This window comes from Vipera ursinii, assembly GCF_947247035.1.
Source record: "Vipera ursinii genome assembly, chromosome: 2".
NCBI lineage: Eukaryota > Metazoa > Chordata > Lepidosauria > Squamata > Viperidae > Vipera > Vipera ursinii.
Window position 1 is genome coordinate 202,508,365 of NC_139513.1, and position 22,078 is coordinate 202,530,442.

The 22,078-nt window shown below is 40.7% G+C and overlaps 1 protein-coding gene across 2 annotated transcripts in view; it reads right to left on the reverse strand.

Annotated features, from left to right (window-relative positions):
* Positions 1-22,078, reverse strand: part of PSD3 (pleckstrin and Sec7 domain containing 3) — a 157,377-nt gene that overhangs the window by 112,880 nt on the left and 22,419 nt on the right. The window contains exon 1 of one of the 2 annotated variants that reach the window (XM_083352861.1): positions 14,131-14,305. The exons of the other annotated variant lie outside the window; for it this stretch is intronic. The gene's annotated coding sequence lies outside the window, so the exon portion shown is untranslated. Of the gene's footprint in view, positions 1-14,130; positions 14,306-22,078 lie in introns of those variants that run through there. 2 annotated transcript variants of the gene reach the window in all.

Sequence of the window (22,078 nt, forward strand, 5' to 3'; positions counted from 1 at the left end):
AATGATTTGTTCAGGCAAGCCCAGATGATACTATCACCCTTATGGAAGAAGTCATCTTGTTTTACTCCAGCACCACTCAGCAATTTTTTTCCCAGTTAAACACACATTTATTTATTTATGAAACTTACATACTGCTCCATTTCTAAAGGACTCTAGGTTTTACCCACTATAAAGGTATCATTATCCTGAAGATTGTCCCAAATGAAGGGACACTTTTCGATCAAACGTAATATAAACGAAGACTTTTCTGGTTCCAATCTGGGACTCTATATATTCAAACAGCTTTATTTCAAATGGTTGAGAGACCTAGTTTTAAAACACCTCCTATTGTAGTAAAAGCAAATGCGATGCAATAGTCTCCATTAAACATTACAACACAGGAAGAAAGAAGTGTGATGGCACACTCTGAAAAAGCCATCTCAATGACAGCTGCAATGAATCCATCAAATGTGCTGCTGCTATGAAGTATTTTTCACAACCTGTTTCGTTTTTATTGCTTTACAGCCTTCTCATTGGCATAACTACTTGATAAGCGTGAATCGTGTGAGCTTATTTCCTGATAATACAATGACTCAGGGCTTTTTTTGTCATAGAACGGCACCTTTTTTGGATGAAACCTTGTAGGGTAGGCAAGGCAGGTTGTATGACATGTGTGAGTTCCGGCACCTTTTTCTTTTACAAAAAAAGCACTGCAATGACTGGTTTTGAAACATAACCAAAGCACCCTGTCTGGAAAGTGTTCTTAACAGACCACTACCACCACCACCACCACCACATCTTTGATGTGTCACAACATTTAGACACATGGTCAACAGCATACCAAAATATACATTTTTCTGCAACAAACCCGATGGCCTCAGGGCTGTAAGGAGAGCTGGTTCATCACGGCACAGCCCCACACTATTCCTTGATTAGTTATATGAGGAAAATGGGGAAGAAAATATAAAACAGATATACATATATGCCATGAGTGGCCCTTGGGGCTCTCTGAGCTTGCTTGTTTTCTTGCAGACGTTTCATTACCCTAACTAGGTAACATCATCAAAGAGCAGGCAAGCAAACTCAGAGAGCACAAAGGACCCCTCATTTCAACCCTGAGCTACAAATATTCTCCTTCATTGATGTATGTCACGGCTTAAGGCTCCCCTTTGCCACCCCTGCATAAACCCTTTTATCTCCCACACATGCAGACTTGGGTGACTTGGTCCCACCCACTTCAGTGACATTATGACATCACTAACTCTACACCCAGCAGCCCTCAGGCAGAAAAAGCCTGCTGGCCTCTGTTTTCAAGTCAGCAAAACATCATTGCCAAATAGTCCATTCTGAGTGCTAAACTAGCATTAACAGTAACCATGGTTAATAATGTGTTTATGACACCAACTTTATGAAAAGCCTCTAGAGAGAAAAGCGATTCAAACTCGGTGTTGGCGATGGCAAATAAAAATATTCCCATTTGCATTCAATTGTAGTACAATCCACTCTAGTCACTATCTCTAACAGGAGGAAATGTCATCTTAACAGTATATTTCTGATTGTAGATAGATAGATAGATAGATAGATAGATAGATAGATAGATAGATAGATAGATAGATAGATAGATAGATATAGATATAGATATAGATATAGATATAGATATAGATATAGATATAGATAGATATAGATATATACCAATCGTAGAAAAGAAGGAAGCAAGACAGTAAGTAGGCGGGCAGGTGAAAGTCTGTTGCTAAAGGAGGAAGATTTTTTTAAAAAGAGCCAAGAACCTAAGGAAAATATTGCAAATAAAATTAAGGAAGAAATTCAACCAGAAAGGTTTTGCCAACCACTACTGGTTGTATGTTTCAAAGAGAGACATCAAGGCTCAAAATATTTTGTAGTATTCAAAAATTTATTGCCGAAATCTGAAGCTTCAGCTTTATTAATTTGGTTAGGAAACGTCATGGTCTCTAATGGAAATTCGTTTGATACTTTTAAAAACAATTCTATTGAAGGTTAATGTTGATTGTTTGATGCTCAGACTTTTTGCCCTAAAACAGTCTAACAAATCTTGCATAAGGATGTATTCCTAGTCCTTGTTTGGCTACCAAATCTCTTTGCAATATATTTCTGTAAATCATTTTTCCCAGAATTAGTTCTTTTATTACCATCATATAAGCCTTAAGATTTAACCTAGGATGAAAACTGAGCAATGGTATGGTAGAACTGTTAAATCTTAAGTTAGTGCCTGGTTGCAAAAACTCCAAATAAATGTACAGCCCCAACACTCCAATTCAACCTTAGCAAAATTTAGTAGCAGAGCAGATGTACTCCATTAGGTTTATTTCAAAGAAGCTAGAGATGTAATGTCTCAGAGATTCCATCACAATTGGCCCTAGTGAACCAACCTCCATGAAGGCAAATCCACATAACTATGTGTCTGGCAAGTTTCAAAAGAATTTCCATTATAGTTCCCAAATTTCCCTCATAGTATTCAGCATTATGAAAAATAGTCCTAAAATTACATTAGGTTGGAAGAGGCTGGCACAGACAGAATTCTTTATACTGTCATTTCTTTGCTTCAAATTCCTTTGCCCTCTCATCTGCAAAAATAATTTGGCGTGTTTACCATGGATATCAATGAAATATCCCAATACACTGATTATAGCAGGGCTTTTCAACCAGTGGTACGGGTACCACCTGTGGTACATCCTAGAAAAGTTGCGGGGGAGGGAAATGGCAGCACCGCACAAGCCTGAGCGAGAGATGGCTGGAACTGCAGGGCTGTCAGGGCTCAGCGGAAGCGCCAGGATCAGCGCTTCTTCGGGGCTCAGGGCTCACTGGAAGCGCCAGGATCAGCACCAGGCTCCAGCTGGAACTCGGCACTTATCCTGGAGCTTCTGCTGAGCCCAGAAGAAGTGCCGATCAGCACCTCCAGGGTCTTGTGATTTACATTCAGATGTTTGGCAACTGATTCATATTTATGATGGTCACTGTGTCCCAGGGTCATGTGAAGTGACCAAAACCTGCTGCAACCACCCAGCAGACGGGGGGAATAAAAACCAAACACCCACCGACACCCCCGCTGCCAATCCTCAACAGAAATGCTCACAACAATGAAAACCTCAGACAGGAGGAAGAGTGCCGCCGGGCGGGAAGGCAGGTGTGTCTTGGGGAACACTATTTTCAGTGCCATTGTAACTAAGTCACTAAGCAAACTGTTGTAATTCAAGGACTACTTGTATTTCATCACTTTTTTCTTTTTCTTTCTTTTTTTTTTTTGGTCATCAGGTTTTTGAGACCTTGCTAGGCGACTGGTGGTACTCGGATGTTGCCATATCCACAAGTGGTACAATGGGTGAAAAGGTTGAAAAGCCCTGGATTATAGCATTTAGTATCAGCAGTCCAATTATATCAACTGCAGTCTTTTCTCAATACCAACATTTGACATACCTGTTTAATCCCACAATATAGCTTGGTGTAATGCCAACTTTGTCATGTTTTTGCATCTCACTAAAAACAGAAGCTACTCATTCAGTCAGCAAACAGAAACGGCCAGCAGCAAGCAGACCACTCTTGGCAAAATCCTTTACAGGAATCCTAGATAGATGTTCCCTGTCTTACTGTGAGCCAAGGAAAAGATCTCCTTCATCTTCACATGCTAAGGATGACTGGAATTTATACATCCGCCATTTGGATATCCATGTGACTTAAGAAAAATATGACTAGACATTCCAGATCTTTGTCATGATGCAAGAATTACATCATAAGTGGCCTGTATTCTTTATAGGGAGTGGCATTTTTAGACCATAAGTGTTTTAGCTAAAACCTTCCGGATTTGGTTTAACATTGGGCAAAGAGAAGTAATTGTAACACAGGGAGGGAGGGAGGGAGGAATGGAAGGAAGGAAGGAAGGAAGGAAGGAAGGAAGGAAGGAAGGAAGGAAGGAAGGAAGGAAGGAAGGAAGGAAAGAAGGAAGGAAGGAAGGAAATCATGTGATCTATCATTGCAAAAAGGATTTGGGAAGCAAGTAGTCATATTTCTTTAACATAACATTTGCCATACATAGGTAAAGGTTCCCCCGCACATGTGTGCTAGTCGTTTCCGACTCTAGGGGCCGGTGCTCATCTCCGTTTCAAAGCCGAAGAGCCAGCGTTTGTCCGAGGACATCTCCGTGGTCATGTGGCCAGCATGACTAGACGCCAAAGGCGCACGGAACGCTGTTACCTTCCCACCGTAGTGGTCCCTATTTTTCTACTTGCATTTTTACGTGCTTTCGAACTGCTAGGTTGGCAGAAGCTGGGACGAGTAACAGGCACTCACTCTGTTACGCGGCACTCGGGATTCGACCCACCAAACTGCCGACCTTCTGATCGACAAGCTCAGCGTCCTAACCCACTGAGTCACCGCATCCCTTTGCCATACATACAACAATATAAAACAAACAAAATGATGGTAGGAAGGAGTTCATATAAGAAAAAGGAATTAATCCGAAAGCAAGTATGAGCAAAGGGCAGGTTTCATTAAACGGAGAAACTATATTTGTTATGATATTTCGTGTTCATTTCAGTGTACTTTAACCAAATAGCGGGCTACCAGCTATCAACTATTAACAAATGTTTGCAGTTTGTTCAATTGCATAATCAAAATTTGTTATTTAAATTATGCATAAAAGCAAAACATCAATACAGAAAGCGTCACTTTCAGTAATCAACATTAATTATCAAAAATCTTTTCTGAAACCAGAACTAATCTAAATATTTGGGCTGAGCTGCCTCAGGTAGCCTCATCTGAAAAAGGCACTAGAGGTGGTTCTCGTTTGAAAACTACAACGCTTTCGAGTCTAGATTCCTGAACCTCCTTCAATAGTATGCAAACTAGCAGAACACAGATTAGAGATCCGAATTTATTTCTAGATCACAATTTCCTCTTACCAAAATTATATTCCACATTTGGAATACTTTGCAGGATTATACGCATGAATTCAGTCTAGTGAACATTTGACTTTCTCTTAATCCTTTTTTTGCATATGTCACATTCACTTCCATTTAGATTATTTTCTGACATTTCATTCCTTGGAACCTTATCAACATTCTAGTAGTATTGGATTTTTAATTAATGTGACTCTTTAAACTCAAAACAGGCTGAATCCATCAAATATTCTTTTTTTGGATGCGGAAAATCCCTATTATTTCTTGGACATTTTTGAGAGGGTACTGATTAACAATGGTTTCGCCAAATGTAGAGTGACATGTTTATTAACTCTAAACCAGAAGTTATAATAGTGTGTCATTTCCTTGGTTAGTTAGGCCATGTTATATATCAAAGCATACAAACTGCCACAATTTCCTTTTCTTTTTAATTTGACTGTACAGCTTCTTGCCTAGTAGTAGTAGTAGAAATCCTGAAAAAGTTCACAGGTCATGTTAGGGAAGGCAGAATTTTTTGTTAAACCACTATACGTGGAAAACATTTCTCATCACATTTAATTGACATGAATTTGATATTCGGTCTGGTTATATTCTATGAACTGATTTCCCTGGGTGTCATAATGAATTTGAGAGCTATAGGTTTGTTACCGTATTTTCTGGCGTATAAGACGACTTTTTAACCCATGAAAATCATCTCAAAAGTTGGGGGGTCGTCTTATACGCCCAGTCGTCTTATACGCCGGAAAATAGTACATAAATCAATCGAGCGCCCCCGTTCTTGCAAAGCAACTTCAAGCCTCCTTAGTCCAGTCCCCCCTCCAACATGACTCTCCCTTCCCACCCCCAAGAGCCTCTCAGCCCCTTCCCCTCCCCCTTGCAAACGCAAGACCCCGGGAGCTCTTGCATCTATCCAAAGGGTGGGTGGAAGGAAAAGCCCCTTTCGGCTCTGGCTTGGCTGCAAGTCAGCGAGCCCGGGAAGGCACGCCCTCCCCTCTCACTGTGGAGGAAGCAGGGCAGGGTGGCGTCTGGCGGGAGCTGGCAGGGCAGTCCTGCGCACATGCGCGCTCCCCGGCTCCTAAGGAGTCCTCGGGGAGCCATGGCAGGCGCCTCACGCTCTTCCCTCTTGAAGCAGCAACGGCGGAGCCGTCCAGCGTCGGACGGGAGCCGGCAGGGCAGTCCTGCACACGCGCGCGCTCCCCGGCTGCTAAGGAGTGCTCCTTAACAGCCGGGGAGCGCGCACGTGCGCAGGACTGCCCTGCTGGCTCCCGCCCGACGCCAGATGGCTCCGCCGATCCTGCCTCAAGAGGGAAGAGCGTGAGGCGCCTACCATGGCTCCCCGAGGACTCCTTAGGAGCCGGGGAGCGCGCCCGTGCGCAGGACTGCCCTGCCGGCTCCCGCCCGACGCCGGATGGCTCCACCGATCCTGCCTCAAGAGGGAAGAGCGTGAGGCGCCTGCTATGGCTCCCCGAGGACTCCTTAGGAGCCGGGGAGCGCGCGTATGCGCAGGACTGCCCTGCCGGCTCCCGCCAGACGCCAGCCTGCTCTGCTTCCTCCACAGTGAGAGGGGAGGGCGTGCCTTCCCGGGCTCGCTGATTTTCTGGCGTATAAGACGAAAAATCTTGAAAATCATCTCAAAAGTTGGGGGGGTCGTCTTATACGCCCAGTCATCTTATACACCGGAAAATACGGTAGTTTAGGTATTGTTATGATTCCTTTATGTTAGTAGAAGGATTTCTAGAACTTTTTGTCAATCGGTAAATTTAACATTATCTCCAGTTTTGGTGCAAATGAACTTCATAAAGACAGATGATCTAGTAGTATTCGTAAATATTTGTGATAAGCTAAGCATGATTAATTGACTTCTGAGGATGATCCATATTGTAAGATTTATTTACAGAATACAGAGCCCACTGCTCAGGCAGGAAGCTCTACCATTTCAGACAAATGGCTGTCCAAGCTCTTCTTTAAAAACCTCCAGTGTTGGAGCACCCACAACTTTTGGAAGCGAGTTGTTCCACTGTTAATTGTTGTGTTAGGAAATTTGTCCTTAGTTCTAGGTTGCTTCTCTCCTTGATTAGTGTCCATGAATATAAATATAAATTTACATTCATTCTTACTATTTCAAATGAATATATAGGATACATTCATAGTTTTATAACGTTATGAGACCATCCACAACATTTTCAATTATTGTTTGGAAAGCTAAATTTTTCAGTCCTTAACCCTTGGGCAAGGAATTTGGACTAGAAGATCTCCAAGGTCCCTTTTAACCCTATATTTCTATGAATTTTAAGTCTTTATTTTACCTTGGTTATTGGCTAGATTAAGCAACTTCAGGGTCAGTGCTTGTGCAGTGCTTAAAATGTCAGGTAAGGATTTGGCAAACCCAGGTTCACATTCAAACTTTGCTACAGAAGCTCATTAGATAATTTTGGACTAGTCACTCTCTTTCAGCTCAAATAATCTCTATGGTTGTTCTTATGGGACTAAAATTGGAGCTAGAATTTTATGAAGTCCACCTTAATTGACTGATTGATTGAACACAATAAATTTCAGCCTTTCTGTGGGCTCAACTTCAAAGCTATTGGGAGCCTTGTTTCTTCAGGGACCAGTCTTGGTACTTTGCCTGTTCTTAATGTCACAGACATAAATATTGGGGGGTTTTTACTATAAAAATCTTAAATTTTGGAATATCTTTGGGCAAACTTGATAAATCTGGTTTTTGTTTTTGAGGATTGAAACTGGATCTTTTCAAAATTATTTCTCAATCAGTCGTTTTTATTTTAGATCAGTTGAGCTCTGATGGTACTTTTTTAAGTTCTACTTTTGTAGAACTTATAACAGATTTTTCCCCCTGCAAGGATTTCTTTCCAATTCAATGTTTCTTCCTACCTGCTGTCAGGTTTGCTTAGTCTTGATGCTACTGATGCCTTTTAAATGCCACAGTTTTAGGGACTTGAAGATCTATAAAAATGTAACTGATTTTATAATCAACTTACAAAGAACTGCAAGATTGACATTATTTACATGAGCTCAAATGCTCTGTTTTTGTGAGTCAGTGAAAAGTCATCTTAAGAATGCAAAAACTAATTTGTGTTGTTTTTAATATGAGGTTAAAATAGTGGCAAATTCTATTTCATATATATTGAATACCTCAGTCTCTGGAAAGAGTTGGATACACTCACCTTCCTGTGGGTAATGAAAATTAGAAATTGAAATATTCATTCACATGGTACATTGTGTCCTGCCATTGCCAAACTTTGGATTGAAAGATGTATGATTGTTAATATAAAGCTGAATTAATCACCACTGGTTAGTCATGCATATTTCTGCCTGGCTATATACCCAGCATTTGGAATCTATCAAGATACCAAGATCTGTGGATTTTTCATTCATGTTAGATGCCCAAAATGATGATATAACAATGGGGGCACAATCTATATCTGACCTGAAACATGCACTGCTAACATGCATAGTCTGTCAGTATTTGAATTAAGGTGGTGATAGTTGTTTTTTAACAGAAAGGCAAAGAAAAGGATTTTCAAGGGATCTGGTTGAATATTTTAAAATTACTTTGTTTATCAGATCACTTTGCAGGCCATTCTTCTTCTTTGCTTCCCTAATAAATTATGTTGTAATTTTTGGTAATATTCTTTAAGTTTATGAACATTTTCTTTTCTTTTGCTTAATTAGCTTGATTCAATAAAAATAAGTTTGTCTATATACACATTACATTTGTGAGACATGGAAAGCTTTAAATCTTTATGTAATTATGTTAGTGGTGGAATTCTTCATAATAGTTAGGATAGAAGGGAGTATTCAGAACAAAGAGGCTTACATATTATCTATGAAGATTTATTTTTGACTTGCATTAGTCTATGCTTTTATCAACATCATTATTTTTATAATATATAATTATATCTTCATTATTATTCTGTTTGGATGCCTTGCCATATCTTTGGCAAGATACCATAAATCTTATTAATCATCCAGTTATAGATAGTCCTCGACATGGCATCTTGGTTGTTGAGTGTAGCAGTCATTGGGTAAGGCATCCATATGACTGCTTTGCTCAACTACAACAATCCTGGCATTCCTAGTTGTGGTCATTAAGCGATCTCTGAGGTTGTTAAGCAGACAGAGCAAAAGAGCTGCCTGCCAATGGATTTCAGGTCTGCAAGAAGCTGAATTCCTCTAAGGCCTTTCACTCTCAATTGTCCCTCCCTGTGCATGGAAAAGAAATCTTTCATGGGGCTGAAGAAATGGAGCTAAAATCCATGGTCACAAGATTTCAGTTCCATTCCTGGAGCCTGCCAAAGAATATCTCCTTCCCTCTGTACATGGAGGGGAATTACTTCATGGAGTTGCAGAAACAGCGCTGAAATCCTAAAGATTTCAGCTCTGTTCCTGCAGTCCCATGAAAGATTTCAGCTCCCCTCCACTGGAACCTGGTCTGCCAGCTTCCCATTTACTGACTGGAGAAGCTGGCAAAGAAGATTGCAAATAGTGGTCATATGAGTATGGAGTGCTTGGCAACCAGTTGTAAATATGAGTCATTTGCTAAGCATCTGAAATGCGGTCATGTGATCAGGGATAGGGAGGAACGTGATCTTTTATTATGGTTGGAAGTGCTTTATGGGCTTTGAACAGTTTTTAAACAACCAATTGTAAATCAAGGAGTACCTGAAATGAGCAAACATGAACCCGCCTAAAGGGATTTTTCTTTAGTCAAGCAATTTTCATTCTATTACAAAAATGTATTTTGATACTTGTTTTAAAAAAAGGAAGCAAAAGTGGTAAAACACTACTCAGCACACATAAATCAAAATTATACCTAAATGTGCCTTATTAGCACTATTCTTTGAATACTGGTCAGCATTTAAAGATAAAACTTTTTAAAGGTTTATTTTTATTTAGTTATGTTTTAAATATGTTTATGAACAGCTGCTGAGGAATAAAGCCACATACCATGGAAATTACTTCTGTATTGGAGAAAAATGTACATTAAATTGGAGATAACCTTATAAACTTGTATCCCAGCATTTGAAGCAAGGGTGTGATCTATTTTTTTAAAACCGTTGTCAGGTGGAATATAAATGATCCGTTAATTAAAATAGACTAACATTACCAAAGATATATTACTTTTCATAATTGTATGGCTCTCCTTAGACAGTGTTCATTTTGCAAGCTGTCATGAACTGTCGTGTAACAAAATTAGTGCACATATGTACAGATTTGTTATTTTTTTAACTTAAGCAGATATATCAATATTTCATCTTCATTCAAGGAGTATATAGATACAAAGGTAATAAAAAAACTATGGAAATTTGACTTTGCAATCATTTATTCAAGAAAAAAATGAATATGCCATTAGTCCTTGAGTTACGACCACAGTTGTGCCCAAAATTCTATTGCAACAGTTGTTCAGTGTATTTTGTCCCATTTTACGACCTTTCTTGCCACAATTGTGAAGTGCATCATTTCAGTTGTTAATTTAGTAAAACTGTTAACTGAATATGGCTTCCCCCTTGACTTTGCTTGGCAGAAGGTCACAAAAGGTGATCGCACTGCAACCCTCATAAGTTGCCAAGTGCCTGAATTTTGATTGCTTGACGATGGGAACGCTGCCACGGTCCTAAGTGTGAAAACAGTCATAAATGACTTTTTCAGTGCCATTGTTACTTCAAATGGTCACTAAAAATGAACTGCTGTACCTTTGGCAGAAGCAACCTCAAGCGGGCTTTTCTTATAACAGGCCAACAGTCTCTGATATCCACAGGGGAGAATTTTTCCCCATAACCCAGGCAGAATTTTTTTCAGCCATGTGGTATTTGAGGGGCTGTTTCAAATCATCCCACATCATCCCGCATTTCAATGGGATTTAGATCCAGCCTTTTATCTAGTATAGATCCAGAGCTCTATACTTCTATTTTATTTTTTTTCAGCCACTCCTTGGACCATTTACTGAAATGCTTGAGAGTCACTGTCATGTTGCAAGGTCCACTTTCAGTTGAGTTTCAATGTTCTGTCTGACACAGGGTCTCAATTATCTACAATAACCCTCTTGGTAGAACGAAGAATTTATATTGGTTTCTATGATGCCCTAATCAGCAAAAAGCAGTTTCAATAGTTGACATTAGGTTCTTTGGGTGAAATGCTGCCTTTAGTATCCTTGCCTCATGTGTCCAGACCACATTGTTCCACAATTCCTGGTCTTTGCTAGATACTCATGAGCAAGCATTAGTGTTGCCGAGTCTCACATCGGGCACAGTCAAGGGGCTGAACTATAAGACCTCCAAGGTCCCTTTTAACACTATGATTCTGATCCTTTGTGGACTGGAAAGCTTTCCTCCTAGCAGAGGGGTCCTCAATCCCCAGTCCGTAGACCGGCACTGGTCCGTGGCATGCCAGCAACCAGTCTGCACAAACAAGCAAAGCCCCATCCGCGGGACGCAGGCAGCATGCAAAACCACAACCCCTCTAGTCTGTGGAAAAACCTTTCTCCATGGAACCGGTCCCTGGTCCCCAAAAGGTTGGGGGCCACTGTCCTAGCACACTTCCTATGCAAATCTAATTTATGCAGTTTCTTTCTCATAGTAGACTCATGCAACTTGACATAATGGTGAGAGTTACCCGTAGGTTATGTGCTGAAATTCTGGGGTTCTTAAAGAGATTTTTTTTCAGCATCTTATGATCTGCTCTGGGGCTGAACTTGCTGTGACAGCCTGACCTTAGCAAACTGGCAGTTGTTTGAAATCTTTTCCACTTGTAGATGATCTTCTGGACAATGTAAGGATTATCTCTGATGATTTGGCAATCCTTTTAAATCCTTCCTAGACTCATAGGCATCTATAACCTTCTTTCTGAAGGCCTCAGAGAATTCCTTTGATCTATGCATGGTTATATAACATACTTCAACAATATAGTGCAAATCAAACTACATGTTCACAAATTAATTAATCAAAATGCATTAGAGATCCTCTCTATCATTTGCACTTGATTCTAATTTTAAGTATTTGAGAGAGTGATGAATGTAAGGGTGTATTTACTTTTCCCATATGCTAAATTCGTATTTACTTAAATTCCATAATGAACTAACAAAATATAAATGGTGCAAGATATTTGCTGTTAATATAGCTGAAATGAAGATCAAATATCTGTATGTTGAAATGTGTTGAAAGAAAATAAATAAAAATTCAGTGGGGTATATTTACTTTTTCACATGACTGTGGTGCACTCTTTTTAGACAGTTCCAGGTACATGCATGGTGTATTTGAAACAGTTATGCTGCACTTTGTACTAAATCCACGTGTTTTATGGAAAGAGCTGCATTCCAGAATTTGACAGTGTGCTGAATACAACTGAAGCAGACTGAGAATAAAACTAAAAACAAAAATGGACCGGGCAATTTTTCTTGCTAATAACCTCTTTCACGGGTGTAATGTATTGGGCCTTGTTTTACTGAGTGTACCATGTGGGTTTGAATGCTGAAAGGTTGCCTAAGCAAGGAGCTGGCTAATGGCTCCCAGCTCCTCAGACAACCTGTCTCCAGAGCTCCCATTGGCTGCCTCTAGGGCAGCAATAGGTTGCTTTAAACCTATTGGCCACCACCTAGAGGCCAGGGTATAAATAGCTGCATCCGCAGCCCTGTTTCTCAGTTCAGTTCCTGCAAGCAAATAAAGAATGTTGCTGCATGAACTCACTCGCCTCGTCTCTTCACTCAAGCAAAGAACCCAGTACACAACGTGTCTTCCTGGTGTGCTTTTCTCTCCCTTCTAACTAATAAGTTATAAAGAAATAACTAATTCTCATTAGAGAATCTTAGCTGACCTGAGCTGTTTTGAAAAAGAATGTTGACATTTGACTTAGAAATATCCTACAATCTTAGGCTGCACACTCTAACATCATACTGTTGGTAAAATCTTATTTACAACAGACTTGTGGACTTCCAGTCCCAGAATTCCTCAGTCAGCCACAAAGCAGATTCTGGACTAGTTTAGAACAGACATGTCAAACTCGCGATGTCACATATTGGGACGGTTTTGCCATTGATGGCAATGGGGTGGGCGCAGCGTCCACACGACGCATCCGGCCCATGGGCCAACAGTTTGACACCCCTGGTTTAGAATGATTGATCAGTGTTGAGACAACGCCTGCTCTAAAGCTGGCAACCTAAATTACAAAACTGGAAGCTCTGCCAAGTTCAAATAAAGAGTGATGTTATTTCAACAAATACACTTAAGTCTGAATACTTTTCTTACACAACTTACATGAATTCAGGAGTTACTTATAAAATAATACAGGTGGGACAAAATCAAAATAAATACATATCGCAGTTTTCCAAGAGCCTAACTATCATTATTTCTGCAAAACAAACATCTATGTTATCCCTTTAGTAGCCAAAAAAACTGTTTGTATTTCCAGACTCTTATCAGAACTCTATGGAAAGAAAAGAATACCAGAATTCAGCTTTCCTGTTTCCAGCAATAATAATTTTTTATTGTTAAAAACTAAAGGCCGTTGACTGGTATCTCAAATTTATGTAAGAAAAAAAAATCAAACACATGCAAACCCAATTCTTATTTCTCTACAAGGTGACTCGGAAATTTAATAAATAAAATAAAATTAAATTAAATTAAATTTAAAAAAATAAACATTGCCAGAACATGTAGGAAGAAAGGGTTATGGTCTTATCTACAATTGCAAGGGGAATAAAAGTCTTTACAATCTTGTGAGCCAGGAAACAAGCTTAATGGGGATTGTAATCAGGTTACAGGAATTCTACGAAACTGCCTCAAAATTCACAACATCTGTGGTCCAAGTGAATTTTTTTATTGAAAAGAATTATGGGTCAACAACAAGATCCATGATAAAGAACTTAACTGAGAGATGGCGATAGAAAAAATAGACTTGGAGAAGACTCCTATGTGGTTTGCAGATTGATCTTACACACAAATGAGTTCTGCTGTCACCTCTAAGACCCTAAATGTATTTAAAACGGCAGTTTTGATAGCTGCAGGCAAACGTGTGATTATTTTTATCACACAGTGCACTGCTAGCGTGCAACTAACCACCTGTTACAGAAACAACTTAACCTCCAATTCTACCTTGATTCTTAAACTTGATCATGTCGGTTAGCACTGGAACCACTCTGGGATCTTTCTCACAAATCATAATAGAGAAAAGAAGATCAGCAAGAAGGCAAGAAGTATCAGATTACCTGACTCTGGAAACGGTCAGCCCATAACTACGCTCGGAAGAGCAGCATTTTCTATCCCTTCAACCCTTCTTTTCTTTCCACCGATAGCTTCTCAGGCTGATATGGCTCCAGGAAGACACACAAACTGCTAGATAAGGATTTCAGGTTTACAGACGGCTGCTGGACTATAGGGCAGAAATCCTAACTTGAAAGAATTTTAAGGGCTTGTTGCTATGCTTGTGGGCAGGGCAGTTCCCTACAACTTTCCAACAGACCTGCCTCAAAAAAAGTACAATATACAATGAAGTCACTCTTCTCCACAGACATTCCTTTAACCATTTGCAGACAGCCCGAAACAGCACTCATTGCCTGAATTTCTGTCATCTGGAAGAGAAAGGAGTGGCTCCCAATTCATGTTCACCCAAAATAGCTTCCGTGAGGAACAATAAAGAATATAATGTCGATCAGACTTCACAGATTCGCAAACTATCGTTTTTAAAGATCTCACTTGCTGCAGCAAAATGGTCCTTCCCTTTTCAAACAGATTTATCTATCAACCTAACTTAACACGTTCATATGGTGCCAATGATTAGAATTTCTGCCAAGGGAGGGGAGATTCCTCTATTTAAATGCAATTGTTTGTTCTTGTCCTTTTTTTTGTTTTTTTAGGGCAAAGAGCTACTAGGAAAATCCAAGTGCACCAACAAAAGGTAGGGTTGGGAGGGGAGGAGGAAGAAGTCTGGTAGACAAGCCAGCAAGTGGGATTAATAGATTAGAGAAAATGCTATTAAACGTGCGGTCAGGATATTGCATTACTGCAAGGTACACTGTGTAGATGTTGAAAAATACTTAGACCAGCTGCCTGGGGACTTTTGGGAGTTAAAGTCCGCACATTTTAAAGTTGGCAGGTTTGAAAAACACTGCACTAAACTGAACAAAGCTGTGGAGTTTAGCCATACTAGAATCTCACAATTTTGTAGCTAACTGGGTACTTTTGCTAATTTTACCACCTGCAAGAAAATGAACAGTTGATTTTCAATTTTCTCTTGTTTTTAAACGGTTTCAGTTTTGGTGGATCTTTTGACTCAAAAGGACTTCTCATTCGTTCTCTCTATTCCTTCAAAGCCCAACATGAAGCTCTCATTGACTTATTTTATTGCACCCTCTCTTGAATAAACCCAAAGGTTTAGGCATAAATTTCCTCCACCAGTATTACCCCTCACAAGAATTCTTTGAAATACAATTAAACACATGTGCTGGTCATTCAAGATCTATTTCAGTCTAAAGATCCTTACATAATTCTATTTGAATGAAAATGCTTACTTTCTCATGTAAAATCTCCAGAAATTGCAGCAAGGGCTTGGTACAACTCAATGTATTTAACTCATCTGCTCTTGATCAATAGAGGTAGAAGAAAGAGGAAAGGAGATAACTCCACTTCTGACCATCAGCAAGAACTTCAGGCTTCTTCCAGTACTATGAAAAAAATCTACTTCCTTCAAACTTAAGCTCTGCCATTCAAACACACACACACACACACACACACACACACACACACACACACACACACACACAGAGTGTCTTTCCATCCACTCCATCTTTAGAGAGAGAGCAAAAATAGCAAAGCCCAGCGCTTTCTCCATTGTGCAAAAGTGCACCATCAGCAAAATGTAGCCTAGAAGGCCTTGTGGCCAAGACAGGACAACAGTACAAGAAATGGTAGAAATTGTATTATGGGGAAAGCCCAAAGGTCTCCAGAGGTAATGGAACATGGAGGAAGTAAGTGGCAGCACCAGCTTTAAGCTTGCCTACAAGGCAGCATGGCTGAAAACCACCCTGAAAATCTGACATACACCTTTACAAAGGTATCAGACAGTACTGCTGTTATAATCAAGGACTAGTTCACAGTAGTTTACAGTACAGGTAGTGCTTGGTTAATGACCATTCGTTCAGTGACTATTCAAAGCTATAAGGCACTGAAGGAGAAGACTTACAGCTGGTCCTTGAAGCTGCAGCTGTCCCAACATCCCCATGGTAACATGATCGCTAATTGGGTGCTTAGCAACCAGCCTACAGTTACATCACAGCATCACACGGTCATGAGGTGTCCATCTGCAACCTTCACTGCCAGCATCCAGCAAGCAAAGTAGATGGGGAAGCTTGAAAATGGCAATCAAGTGGTGTCACGCTTAGCAACTGCTGCTGGAATTGCTGGAACTGCCATCGTAAGGCGTTACAGTCATGTGATGACCATGTTGCTTAGCAAAGGATTTCCCAGTCCTAATTATTATTGTTAACTGAAGATTACCTATAATAAAAAGCATTGTCGTAAAATTCCAAAGAAATCAAAAACAATAAACTTAGTACATTGCTATCAAGCTCAGAAGCAATTAAAATTAACCTTCATGACATTGGAAGAGTTGGAGGATGCTGGGTGTGGAGTTTCATCGCAAGGAACAGCCCCAAGAGAAGAACTTGAGAGAGAATAGTTAAGATATGGTTAAATTCTGACTCTGGTCCAGGAGGTCACAGTTCTGTAGCCTAGCGGCAATGAAAGAACACCCATGGGCCTTTCCACTGTGCCTGGAAGCCCTAGTTCAAGATTCAGGGTTCAATAGTTTCACCCAGACCCACAATAACTACAGCAATATACTTGGAAATGAGACAGAGCAAACCCTCAAACTGGATCCACCAGGGTCACCCGTTGAGACCTTTTGGCCCCAAAGCAGTTGGTCACCACCAAGATTGTTCTATTGTCTTGGCATTCCTTTGAATGGTGGTGCCTATGTCAGAAATTTGTGACAAAGGCAAGAGGGACCTGAACTATTGAGCTCTCTATAACTAGGGCCAGAGTCTTGCTAGAAGCAGTAACACTGTGCAGGTCCCATTTGGTTGTTTTGTGCAACCAGAAATGTAAAGGGGACTCCGAGGAGCTACCTCAAACATATATTTGAGGGTGAAAGTCAGATAGTTTAGCTTATCTTCTACCAGCAGGAGATCAGGGGAGTCCACTTGGCAGGTTGAATGTACTGCCTTAGTCTCACAGCCAACAAGCTGCTGTCCCCTTCCAGCTTCATCGCACTCTGTGAATTGACTTAATGACAGGAGTGCTATTAATAGACATTTGTAGGGTGGTTTCAAGGCCCAGCTGCCTACTATTATAAAACATGACAAAATTGATGAGTTCACCTCCTCAAACACTGACTTTGGCTATAGTAGTTCACACAGATTTAATAAACTATTACACTAGCCTTCCCTGGAAATATATATATATATATATGTATGTTTTCTGAGGTTTTCGCGGGTGCCTGTATGTGGATCCTTGGTTTTTCGGGTTTTTCCCCGCGTAGAACTAAAGGTGTAGGCGCAACGTTTCGACGGAATCCCATCCGTCATCATCAGGCTTTAGCTTCCTTCTTCTGGGAGAAGCATGTGGCTGTTTGTTCCTCTTTTTTAAACTGCCAGAGGGGGTGTGTTCTGTGGAGGTGTGCTCTGATTGGGTAGGGGACCAAGTGTGTTCTGATTGGGTGGGAGTGTGTTTTGAATGGTGGGTGTGTTCTGATCCGAACCCACAACGATAAAGACACACAACCACAAAACAGAAACCTAACTACAGCTGCAACATCAGCCACTTTAAACCCCTCCAAACCACACAATAAGCAAACTGACACCCACTATAAAAACATGGCACCACCACAAACACGAAGCCGAACAAAAGCAGCACAACTCACCAGCTCAGGTCTGGAGCTGGCAGCTGAGACCAGCCCATCCACTCAGAACAACCCCCCCACCCAATCAGAACACACCCACCATTCAAAACACACTCCCACCCAATCAGAACACACTTGGTCCCCTACCCAATCAGAGCACACCTCCACAGAACACACCCCCTCTGGCAGTTTAAAAAAGAGGAACAAACAGCCACATGCTTCTCCCAGAAGAAGGAAGCTAAAGCCTGATGATGACGGATGGGATTCCGTTGAAACGTTGCGCCTACACCTTTAGTTCTACGCGGGGAAAAACCCGAAAAACCAAGGATCCATATATATATATATATATATATATATATATATATATATATATATATATATATATATATATATATATATATATATATATATATGTATGTATATATATATATGTATATATATATATATATATACTTTTCCTGTCAGCTCAGGGACCAAGACTTGTAGCTGCACTTAACATCAAGTATCTTTCTGGTCACCAGGAGATGGATCAGATAGTCTTGCCCTACTTAGGAGGGAAAACGTCTGAAATCTGTAAAAAGGCTTTGCTACTTTAGCAATTCAAAAAGAAGAGCTTCATGTGCACTCTTCCTTTGTTCCAAAGCAACTTTTAATGAGTTTTCACAGCTCTAGCAAAGAGGACTATACATATACATATACATATACATATACATATACATATACATATACCTACACATACACATACATATTCCTGCTCCTGCTGCAATTGGTTCCACGTGCTGCACAGTGTCAGCATTGGTTACTCTTTATTGTTTTCTAATCCAAAGAAAGAAAGGAATTATGTAACGGCAGTCAGGACATCTGTCCATCAATACAATAACTCTCTGAAAACTGAAGGTAATAGGGCCAAATTCAGTGTGGAGGGAGGAGCCAGCAAACGAAAGGCCAGGTTAAAAAATGGGCTATAGCGCACTGAAGGCTGTGGAGAAAATTATCCCCACCGTGCATCCCTATGGGAGCGCCCATCCATAGCAAAGTAAGAGTAGCCATCAATCTTCTTCCCCCAACACACATATACATACAACTGCTAGTACAAAGTTGGAAATAATTCCAGCATCTATGCTCTGCAAGCTTTCCTATCTTGTTTTAGTGGAAAACAATTACCTCAGTGTATTTATTTAACTGTGTATGCACACAGTATTTTTCCATTGCAGGTGAACCCGACTGGAAAAGGAGAAGTAGCTAATAATCCTACGAACTTTCATTCCGACTCAGTTTGGGGTTTTCTTCCCTGCTTCACTGAACTCTTAATCTCGCTCTCTCTACCAAATACCACCAGTCCCATGGCATTCTAGCTGCCCAATTCACACAGAGACTCTGGGTGGCATACAGCATTACCTAAACAAGCACATCCACCATATGATTCTGGAGGGAAGCTGTGATATAAATCTAACAAAATAAATAAAATAATATAGAATCCTAAAGCCAAATATCTTCAAATACCCAATTATCTACGTCTACATTTGAAAAAGAATATCAGAGGTTCGAATAATACGAACTTTCTGACTATATGACAAATCCTGGCCAGGATCAAGTATCTGTACTAATTGTTTTCATCGGATTATCTGAACTGTTCCACAAAAGAGGTGAGAGGACAATGGATGTTAGGTGCTTTTCATCAGAGGTTTTATGTTGCCAACTATCAGGGAAGCTGCAATGGGAGATTTCCTACATCAGTAGGAAATTAAGCCCCAGAGTTCTCTGAGGCTTTTTAAAATCTCTGATTCTAAAATGAATTCCGAAAATTAACAAAATTCACTGAAAATTCATGTTGTTACAGTCACGACTGACAGTTGGGTGTATCGTTTGGGTTTTTTACCTTAGTCTCTTATCTATCTATCTATCTATCTATCTATCTATCTATCTATCTATCTATCTTGGACCATAAGAAAGGCTGAGCGACAAAGAATTGAGGACTTTGAACTATGGTGCTGGAGAAGACTCCTGCGAGTCCCTTGGACTGCAAGGCGATCAAACCGGTCAGTCCTAGAGGAGATCAACCCTGACTGCTCTTTAGAAGGCCAGATCCTGAAGTTGAAACTCAAATACTTTGGCCACCTAATGAGAAGGAAGGACTCACTGGAGAAGACCCTAATGCTGGGAAAGATTGAGGGCAAGAGAAGAACGGGATGACAGAGAATGAGGTGGCTGGATGGAGTCACTAAAGCAGTAGGTGTGAGCCTAAATGGACTCCAGAAGATGGTAGAGGCCTGGAGGAATGTTGTCCATGGGGTCACGATGGGTCGGACACGACTTCGCAACTAACAACTGTCTGTCTATCTATCTATCTATCTATCTATCTATCTATCTATCTATCTATCTATCTCCATCCATCATCCATCCATCCATCCATCCATCCATCCCACCTTTATTATTTTTACATGGTGCCAAAGACAGCATCCTGAAAAAAATTATAAAGACAGGATATAATTAAATATATTTATACTGAACATATAAATATCCAACACGTTTTCCTTCTATTTTCCTTACAACAACTACCCTGTGAGGTAGGTTGGGCTAAAGGAAAGAGAGAAGGGCCCAAGGTCCCCAGGCTGGCTTTCATAAGATGGGACTTGAACTCACGGTCTCTTGCTTTCTAACCTGGTGCCTTGACCACTGGACAAACTACCGGTAGCAGTGCTTTTTTTGTAAAAGAAAAAGGTGCCGGAACTGACACATGTCATACAACCCAACTTGCCTACCCTACAAGGTTCCATCCAAAAAAGATGCCGGAACTCCGTTCTGAGCGTTCTATGACAAAAAAAGCCCTGACCCGTAGCAAATATTTTCTGTTTGGTTTAAGTATGGTCCCCATAAATCCTAATGCCATAGATATCACCCTTTCGCTATGTTTTTAATCTCTAAACACACACACCAATGTGATCATTTTATTCCTCAGTCCGATTTGCTGAGCTGTAAGATATACCTAGTATACAGCTTGCTTACAGCCACCAGAGTTCTGCAATCAAAATCCAGAGCTCCACCCTTCCTTTTCAAGATCTGCCTAATGATCTTCACGGCAAACAGAGTAGATGCCTTCCAGAAATAGCAGGTTTTCAATTCTCTAACTCCACCCCAATGCTTTTGTTGGATGCTGATGGTGCACATTTGGAAGCAAGATCACATAAGAACTGAGCTATGTTTAGGGAAGTTCTTCTTTTCAAAATTAGCCCTCCTTTCACCGAAAACAGCAGCCGAGTACAGAAAGCTCGCATGCTGATTTCAAAACAGGCAAGGAGGCCCCATCCAACTTGTCCCACTCCACCAATCCAGCGGGAGAATAGTGCTTTTCTAATGTCACAGCAAATACACTGAAGCCATGCAGTCTGCTTTTAGACTTACTGAATGCTGCCAAGGTCAATAGCTGATCGGCTGGCTGAAGAGAAACACCCAGACACAGCGGAGCCCATAGGAACTCCTGGACATAACTTATTGCCCCTTTTAATTTCAAAGCCATGTGAGTCACAATGTGGTCCCGAGCCCCCACGCCCTGAACTCAGCCCGTAGCAGCTGTACTAGGCAGAGCAAGGTTGGCCCCCTTCTGCTCATTCATTAGAAGGATTGGATCACATTACTGTCAGGCTTCATTCCCTTGTGGATCAGCTGACCTCTCCTGCACAGCTAGAGCCTGGCTCTTGTTTGCACCAGAACCTCTACGGCTTTGTGATGGATTCCCGAGGGGAAAGTGGGAAGCTGGCCACCTTGCCCACAACCTAAAATTATTTAGTTCATCGGCCTCTGGCAAAAACAAAAGAAAACAAACAAACAAACAAACAACAACAACCCAGGATTGTGATATAGACTTCTGTGACGGAAAAAGACAGTTGAATTCTTGTCCGCAAAGCTTGTCTTGCTCACTTACTAGATTTCAAAGGACCAGCTGGTTTTGCCATGCTGTTCCTCCCCACGTCAGCACTAACAGTCAGCGCTGACAAGTTCCCACCCTCATTAGCTTGCAGGGTCCAGATTTTGCAGAAAAGAAAGAGAATAATTTGGACTTCACCTCTGCAGTTTGTAAAGCCTGACTGAGGAAAACCTCTATCTGAAACCATGAGCAGCAATTTCTATACTGAGGACAATTCTGAGCAACACATATTACTGTTCAGGATACTTAAGTGCAGCAGATTTATTTATTTATTTAGCGTATGGCTGGTCACACACAGAATTAAAAGCACTTCATATTTACAAGTTAACAGTTA